Source organism: Arachis ipaensis, chromosome B06 (assembly GCF_000816755.2).
Source record: "Arachis ipaensis cultivar K30076 chromosome B06, Araip1.1, whole genome shotgun sequence".
Lineage (NCBI taxonomy): Eukaryota > Viridiplantae > Streptophyta > Magnoliopsida > Fabales > Fabaceae > Arachis > Arachis ipaensis.
This window is the reverse complement of record NC_029790.2, coordinates 90832046-90841297: the sequence shown is the minus strand read 5'-3', so window position 1 is coordinate 90841297 and position 9252 is coordinate 90832046.

Below are 9252 nucleotides of genomic sequence, written 5' to 3'. Positions count from 1 at the left end.
TGGTCCAAAAATCAACTCATTTGAAAAAGAACCGGTTCATTTGAATCAAACCACTTTCAGGTTTCTTTTTGGAATCCATTTTTCTAACTCTTCCAAAATGCCTCAAACTTAATTACTCAATCAAAAGTCTAGATTCCTTTGAAATCACTAAAAGATCCTTTTTATATTGAAATCAATATTAGAGCATCATTCTTTCCTTCAGTGATTTGAGCGATAAAAATAGTTCATTTCTAAATAAGTCAAACTCAAGGCATAAAGTTCACTAAATAAATTAAGCTTGAAAATATAAATATTCTCTTAATAAATCTAATAATACAACTTCTCAAATCCAATCCTTTTTAAATAACTTTTTAAACAAGACTAGGATTTTGTAGAAATTTCGGCAGCACCTCTCCTAAAACTTGGACTTTTGCCACCCGGTTCGGGTCCCAACTAAACCGTTTCTCATTCCTTTTCAACAGCTCAAAACCAGAAATCAATTCAAAGCAAGCTAAATCCAACAGTCGCCTCAGTGGCATATCTCAAGAAAACCATTTCAAAATCAACTCAATATCAACCGATTTAACTCATTTCCAAAGCTTTAAAGAATCGGTTCAACAATAAATCATTTATCAAAACCAAATCAATTAAAGCAACCCAGGCTGAATTTCAGGAGTATGCTATCTTTCACATCATCAAAATAATTGACTCAATTCAAACCAATCCTCAACGGATTAAACTCATATTTCAAATCTTTAGAGAATCAACTTCAGACATTACATTTCACAAAGCCGCACAACAATTCAGCCAAACCAATATCCATAGTCATTCGAGTCAATCAAATAATACATAAGGCAGATAAAATCACCAATTACACAATATCTCGCACCAGTATCCATATGTAATAATTCCAATACACAAAACATAGTTTTTTGGAAAGCACCCCTACCTCAAAACGCAAGGTTCCATAATCCAAACGCCTCACAGAGTCCTTTCCGCCTCAACCCGAACTACCGGCAATCAAAACCTCAGCTCCCAGCCACTTTCGCAATAACCACAACAACACTAATTGCAACATATAGTAATCAGGACTCGACCTCACGTTACCAAAACTCATATTCATTAACCAAACACAACCGAATACTAACACGAGGCTTTTTCGAAACATAAGATACTTACTGTAATACGAAAACAAAATAGTAACGGCCTCTGAACCGGTTTGGCGGTAGCCCCGGTAGCCACCTCTAGCGGCTGCGGCGACCCAACTCCGGCGACGGTGACTGAAACCAACATGCCGCGACAATAAGACTCCCATAATCTCACAAGAAACGAAAACCAAGTTTGAAACCCTTACCGGCATACTTTTCCGGCGACGGCAGCGGGGTTTTGGTATCTCTGATCAACGGCAGCGGCGACAACCGGTGTCCTCAGAGACGATGGAGGCACGGCGGCGGCGCTCTTCCTCCGATGCGGCTTGATGGCGACCCCGTGGCAGCTGATCGCGATGGATCTGGCAGCACAGGCAGAGATTGGATGGAGCGGTTCCCTCCATCGCAGCCTTCTCTTTCTCACCTCTGTTCGCAGTTCATGGTGGTGGCAGAAGCTTCATCCATGGCGACGCTGCAGCACCGGTGATAGATCGGCAGCAAGGTGCGGCTCTACGGGGCGGCAACGCATGCAACAAAACAGCACTTCCACCATCCAACATCATCAAATTCATAAAACCGGCATTTAAGCCATAAATCACTTTTTCTCAAATCGCTTCACTTTGAAATCAAGTTTCAACTTTTTTCAGCCTTGGCTTTAGAAATCTTGTTTCTCAAATCATCTCAGGCTCATAAGCCAAATTTACTCAAAGTGAGTTCCCTTTTTAAAACAAAGCCACTCTCAACATTCTCTTTCCAAAATTTCCAAAACCATGACAAGTTAAGGATTTATTTCAAAGTATTCAAAATCACCCATACAACAATGGGATTTTATAACAAAAGTTTCTCGGCAGAGTCCCAAGTCTTTAGGGAAGGTTAACCTATATCAATTCCTTAAAATTCATTGAAACTCTTAAAATCATGGATTCTCGGTTCAAGTAAATAAAGCTGAATTTATTATGAAACCGACCATACAAAATCACAAGTTTCAACCCGGTCCAAAAATTAACTCATTTGAAAAGAAACTGGTTCATTTGAATCAAACCACTTTCAGGTTTCTTTTTAGAACCTATTTTTCTAACTCTTCCAAAATGCCTCAAACTTAATTACTCAATCAAAAGTATAGATTCCTTTGAAATCACTAAAAGCTCCTTTTTAAATTGAAATCAATATTAGAGCATCATTCTTTCCTTCAGTGATTCAAACGGTAAAAATAGTTCATTTCTAAATAAGTCAAACTCAAGGCATAAAATTCACTAAATAAATTAAGCTTGAAAATATAAATATTCTCTTAATAAATCAAATAATACAACTTCTCAAATCCAATCCTTTTTAAATAACTTTTTAAACAAGTCTAGGATTTTGTAGGAATTTCGGCAGCACCTCCCCTAAAACTTGGACTTTTGCCACCCGGTTCCGGTCCCAACTAAACCGTTTCTCATTCCTTTTCAATAGCTCAAAACCAGAAATCAATTCAAAGTAAGCTAAATCCAACAGTCTCCTCAGTGGCATATCTCAAGAAAACCATTTCAAAGTCAACTCAATATCAACCGATTTAACTCATTTCCAAAGCTTTAAAGAAACGGTTCAGTAACAAATCATTTGTCCAAGATCAAGTCAATTAAAGTAAACCAGGCTGAATTCAAAAGTGCATTCGACTTTTCACATCATCAAATAATTGACTCAAATCAAATCAATCCTCAACAGATTAAACTCAGATTTCAAATCCTTAATGAATCACTTCAAAACATTACATTTTCCAAAGCCGCACAATAATTCAGCCAAACAAACATCCATAATCATTCGAGTCAATCATATAATACATAAGGCAGATACAATCACTAAATACACCATATCTCACATCAATATCCATATGTAATAATTGCAATAATAAACTATAGTTTTCGGAAAGCGCCCCTACCTCAAAACGCAAATCCATAACCCAAAAGTCTCACTGAGTCCTTTTCGGCTCAACCCGAACTGACGGCAACCAAAACCTCAGCTCCCAGCCACTTTCGCAATAACCAAAGCAACACTATTTGCAACATACAACAATCGAAACTCAATCTTATAGCAATTAATGCCACAAACTTCAGCGTGAGATAACGGAACAGTAACAAAAGGGCTTTCAAATTAAAACGCTTACCGAACCGAAGGAGGAACGGCTGAACCGAAACAGCGGCGATCTCTGAACCGGTTCGGCGGCTGCCCGATAGCCACCTCAAGCGGCAACGGTGACCTGAACAGTACGCAGAGACAATGTGATTCTCAAAAACTCAATGGAAAGGAGAGCCAACTTGAAACCCTTACCGACAGAATTTTTCCGGCGACGGCAAAAGCAGCCAGAAGCTCTGGCGGTGCTCCCGAAAGTCACAGAACCACTCCCGGCGGTCAGAATCACAGAGACGCAGCTCCCTTCTCCGGCAGCGACACCTGCGGCGGCCGAAACCCCTTTCTGACGACGGTAGTTCTGACGGAGACGACGCTGTCGACGCGAGCATGGCTGGGCATGGTGGCTGAACCCCAGCTCATCCTCTGATCTCTCCGTCTCTCATGCTCGGTGTGACTGGACGACCCTCCTCTCAACGGCACGGCGGCAGCAAACCCTAGCAATGGCAGCGGCAGCTCAGCAGGGACGGGTTCCTTCGGCGGCAGCAGCGGCGCGACCTCCTCTCCCCTGCGTCGTTCCCTTCTCCACGGTGGAACCCATCAGGGACGGCAGCAGCACCAGCCGCGACGGGTTGACTGCGACGGAACCCTTGGCGGCGACAATGGCGAGGTGGCTGAGCTTGTGAACGACAGCAGTGCAGAGGCGGTTTCTTCCCCTCCCGTGCGCGCCAGTTCCTCCCGTCAGCCTCTCTCTTCGTGATCGCAAGGATGGCAGTGGCGTAGTGAGAACGATGGCGGCGGCGTGGTGAGAACGATAGCGGCGACGCGGCGAGGGCGACAGCGACGCTGTGAGCTCCCTACCCTCTCCCCGCTAGCGAACCTTCCTCTTTCCTTCTCCTTCAATCCGTTTCCTACTTCTGTCTCTCTCCTTTCATGGAAATGGGAAAGGAAACCGTGTGCTGCTGTGAAGGGGGGTTGGGTGGTGGCTGCTGGGTCACTAGGACTAGGGTTTCATTTTTGAAATTTAGGGTTAGGGACAATTTGGTAAATTTAAATAAAATTGGGAATAATATAGTAATTAGAAATAAATTCTAATTCAACAATAATAATGTATAAAAATACTATTTGCTCATCAATTGTACAAATTATTTTCAATAAAATGTTCAAATCCAAAAATTAGAAATAATATACTTAAATCCTTTATTTTCTCAAAACAGTAGTATCAATATTCTAAAATATTAATTATTTAGTCCAAGATCATATAAAAATCCTTATTATTTCACAACCACCAACTTTGTGATTTAAATATAGAAAATAATCCAATAATTATAAAATTGGATAATAATCATAACTTATCTCAAATTCAATAAATCAAAACTTGCCTTAATTATCTTTAATAAAATAATTTCTGAAATTAAGGTTATAAACAACCATATGATTTGAGACTTGATCATAATAAGACTTTTCAAAGGTTCTGGGTCTTACATCCTACCCACCTTATAAAAATTTTTGCCCTCGAAAATTGATACAAAACGAAAGAAATTTCATAACAGTTCACCATTGAACACATTTAAGGAAGAAGCAAAAATATCTCAACGTATAAACATATATACGGTTTTCAAATACTTGGGTTGTCGTATGCATGAGGTTACAAAGGTAGGAGTGTGCTTGAAAAGTAAACGTTACAGGATAGAATCCATGCAAAAGATGCCATGGTTCAAACATGTGATAGCAAGGCAAGGCGTCAAAGGCTATAAAACAGGATGGGGTTAAAACGACGTGCTCAACATCCGCACACTAATCTCATATCAACCTCAAAGTTTCAACTTTCCAACTCCATTAAGAACTTTACAACCTCATAGCCGATCATAAGCCTGACAACTGCAAACCCGTTCGCAAGGAACGAAACACCCACAACTCATAACGTTGCACACCTACCGCTTCAACTTCTGTATACACCTATCACGTCTTAAAGAACTAACGTATCGCGTTACTACGTCTACAAGTCGCACGTGATATCAAAACAATTCTCGAGTTTACTCAGAAGAATACGAGATCTTAGAAAGGGGAGACAATTGTCAAAGACGATACTCATAGATTTAAGGAAATGTATCCAATTTCCAGACAAACAAAGATGCGCAAGCAATGAAGTCTGCTAGAAATAAATCAATTGACAATTTCAAAGATAACCCTTGGATCAAAGAAGTTCAACAAGATCAATAGGAAGAAAACCAGCGCATCAGTTTGAAACAAATTCAAGCTGAGTCGAAGAAGTAGGAGGTTTACAGGAAAGAATATCTTGAACCTAAGACAAAGCTCACAGAACTCAAGAGCACGATTACAAATACTTTCGGATACATTGTTCATGAAAGAGTCGAAAACTTGCGGAAAAACCACTTTGCAGTCTAAAAGAAAAGTTAAGCAACAAACATTCTTCAAGAGAGTAGCAAAAGAATAAATGTGGCTTTACTTCAATACAATTTCATGTTGAAGTAGATTTTGTAGAATTCCAAAAACAATGCACACAACTTTGGCTAAGAGCTAAAATATTTCCTCAAATATTTTAGAAAGATAATTAGATGCACAACTTAAACAAAAGCAGTTCATAAAAACTCGGAAGTAATCAAATGCTTGTTCAAAATTCTCTAAATTTTATATTCAAACAAGCGTGTATAACATTTATAGAAAGTACGAAAGAGGAAGTTAAACTCTTTTTAGAAAGAAACTCCGAAGTAAAATTTGCTTACAATTTGGTAAAGGAAATAAGTAGTGCATTACAAACGAACCGATTTCCACTAAACAAGGAAGCTTTTCAGAACTTCATTTAAAATAGCGCATGCCAACTTTAAATCAACTTTGTCAAAATTGAACAATGGTTTCAATCTCAATCAAGCAACAGAAAATAAATTCCGTTTAGAATTCCTTCAAAGAAGATTCAAAAATTCAAAAAGTCCGAAACAAGACTCCGAAAGTATACCTGAAATCGCCATCTCAGAAGGATATTCAAGAAAATTAGGATGTACTTAAAAGGAGTCAAGCCATACAAGAAAGGATCTTAAATCAAGGTAGTTCAAACAAGATTCACTAGGCATGAGTCATCAAACAAGCTTTCAATTGATCCAAAAGAATACAAAAGTCATAGGAAAAGACAACTCAATCATTAGTAATTTCTCAAAGGTAAATCTTTAACTAAAAACTCTTGTAGAGAAAATGAGAGAATAAACAATGCACTAATTTGAAACGAATCAAACTGACTCACATACGGATGAGATTCACAAGAGAGGACAAACCAAGATCAATGGTAATTTCACAAGATGTAAAAGATTAGTTAAAAACAGAATCATGTATGACATTCATAGAGGTGAAAAGCTTAAGAAAAAAAAAACTTAGTCCGTTCATAAGAAGAAAGCTATGAATCCAACATTTTCAAAAGAAACAGCAATGGCATAAACAACATGGCATGCTAAATCAAACTCAAATCAAAATGAATTAAGTAAAGTTTATCAAATGAAACTCAACCGGGATAAAAGTGAAAAATTCCCTTTCTTTCTAGAATTTTGAAAAATGCCCCAAATACATAATCAAATAAAGATGTGCATTGGAACTATAGTAAAATTACTAGAAAGTCAAATTGTATTTGAAGTAAATGCGGTTCCGCAAACCAGTAAAAGTACAGGTGAGGTATTAGAAATAAATAGTTGTTAAACTGTATAAGAAATCTTCAAAGTTCCACATATAGATAAGTGTATATCTAGTCAACAGCAATTTTTTATAAAAATCTCAAAATTGGCTATAATCACTCTCAAATAAGAGGAAAACTGAATCAACAAGTTCTCTAAGAATGAACTCGGAACCTGCGGTTAAAAGTCACAGCACATTAAGACAAGTTCAAGGCTATATCAAAGAATACTTGAATCAAGAAGAACTCAAACAGAGGAAGATAGATGCAACAAGGATCTTAAACCAGCATATGCACTTAAGGTCAAACAAGAATGCATATGATAGAGGAATAGAGTTGAAAAATCAAACTACTTTTTCAAAAGGACTAGCAAACGATAACTTCAAGTTAGGATACAAAAGAGCAGGTCGACTCGAACAGAATTCAAGACACACAACTGAATAGCCTCGAGAAATAGTTTCCAACGTTCTCAAAACCCGCGATTCGCTTTACTCAAAACTCCTATAACATCTATGATAACCCATCAGTGCCTTCATATACATAATTCACTAGTATTAAGCCGGCCAAACTTAATACCAAGAATTATGCAATGCAAGACTAACAACGTTAATCAATAGACCGTCATATGCATAAAGCTCTAATTCTCGTCATTCGACAAGACCTAATACTTGACAAACACTTAGAGTATGCAACTGAAGCATAGTCGGTCCATTCCTCAGGCTCTACAGGAAGGACTGCTCTGATACCATAATGTAACATCCTAACTACTAAAGCTCACACTTCCGGCTGCGCGACTCTGATAGTTCGGACATTACGACGACTTTTATATTATTTAATACTAAAATATGAGCCTGTTTAAAACTTTAAACCGCAATACCGCTCCCAAAAATACTTTCATCCGATAACATACATGCATAGATACCATACAACTTACAAAAACTCATAAAGAGTACATCCATATATATACATAAATATATATAAATAACTTTACAAGCATTAACCAATACAATTCCTATCCCTCTTACAGATTATATCAAGATAAAGGCGAGGGAACAATAAACCATAACTAAAACAATACAGAGCATCACAACAACAATTAAATAAGCTCTTCGTAACTTCTGCGCCCATATCCTGAAAGGGGAAAAAATGTAGGGGGGTGAGAACATCATCCTCGAAAGGGTTCTCAGTAGAGGGTTTTTGGGAATTACTGTAATAGGATACATGAAGATAACCGCACCAGTAATTAATAACCGTCTCATGCCTCTTTTCAAAAACAACGGTTTACAATGAAAGTAAAGTCGAAAATCTTTTCTAAAAGAGGAACCATTCAATTCTCAAAGACTCAAAAGCCTTTCAAAAAGCTTTAACCATGCTGAACCAAATTAGCATTTCATACCTTTCCAAACCAAAAACACAAAACCGAAACCAATCATTGGTCCATCTCATTTCAACCACGGCCCTAGGCCCAAACAATCCAACCATCAACCAATCACCACAAACCAACGGAGTTCCAGTTGCAAACACAGATAGGAAGTTCAAGCACAAACAAACAATTACAGCAAGTAGAACAATTAGCAGTTAATTCACATAGGCAAACCAAGTACAATATGCACACCCAAACAATGTCACATAGATGCATATGATGCATGCCTGTCCCTAGTGGCTGATGATATCATCTGTCGGTTATATAGCCAACCCGACACATCCTGGTAGCTAACCATGGACAGAAACACCCATCGCGGAGCAAGTAGGTTTGAGTTACAACCCCATTGTTACTACCCGCTCAACCCAGAGCTAGTGGAATAACCACTACTGCGGCTACTACCCAGGCGGGTGTTTAAAAGCTCAACCTGGAGCGAGTGGAATCACCACTACTATCGCTACTACCCAGGCATCACAGTCTCTAACCTGGAGCAAGTGGGACGAACCACAACCCTTGCTACTACCCAGGTATCTTAAGTATATATTCATTCAGTCCCAGCCATGGATCAACATCCATCTCAGCCATCCGGCTTAAATTAATAATTCATAGTCAGCCATACGGCCCATAACTCATTCGGCAATCAGCCATAAATCAATATCATACACAGCTATTCTGGCTCACAGTTCAATCCAGAACCAGCCAATATTCACAATCATACACAGCCATTCCGGCCCATAACAAAACAGCACTTCCACCATCCAACATCATCAAATTCATAAAACCGGCATTTAAGCCATAAATCACTTTTTCTCAAATCGCTTCACCTTGAAATCAAGTTTCAACTATTTTCAGCCTTGGCTTTAGAAATCTCGTTTCTCAAATCATCTCAGGCTCATAAGCCAAATTTACCAAATTTA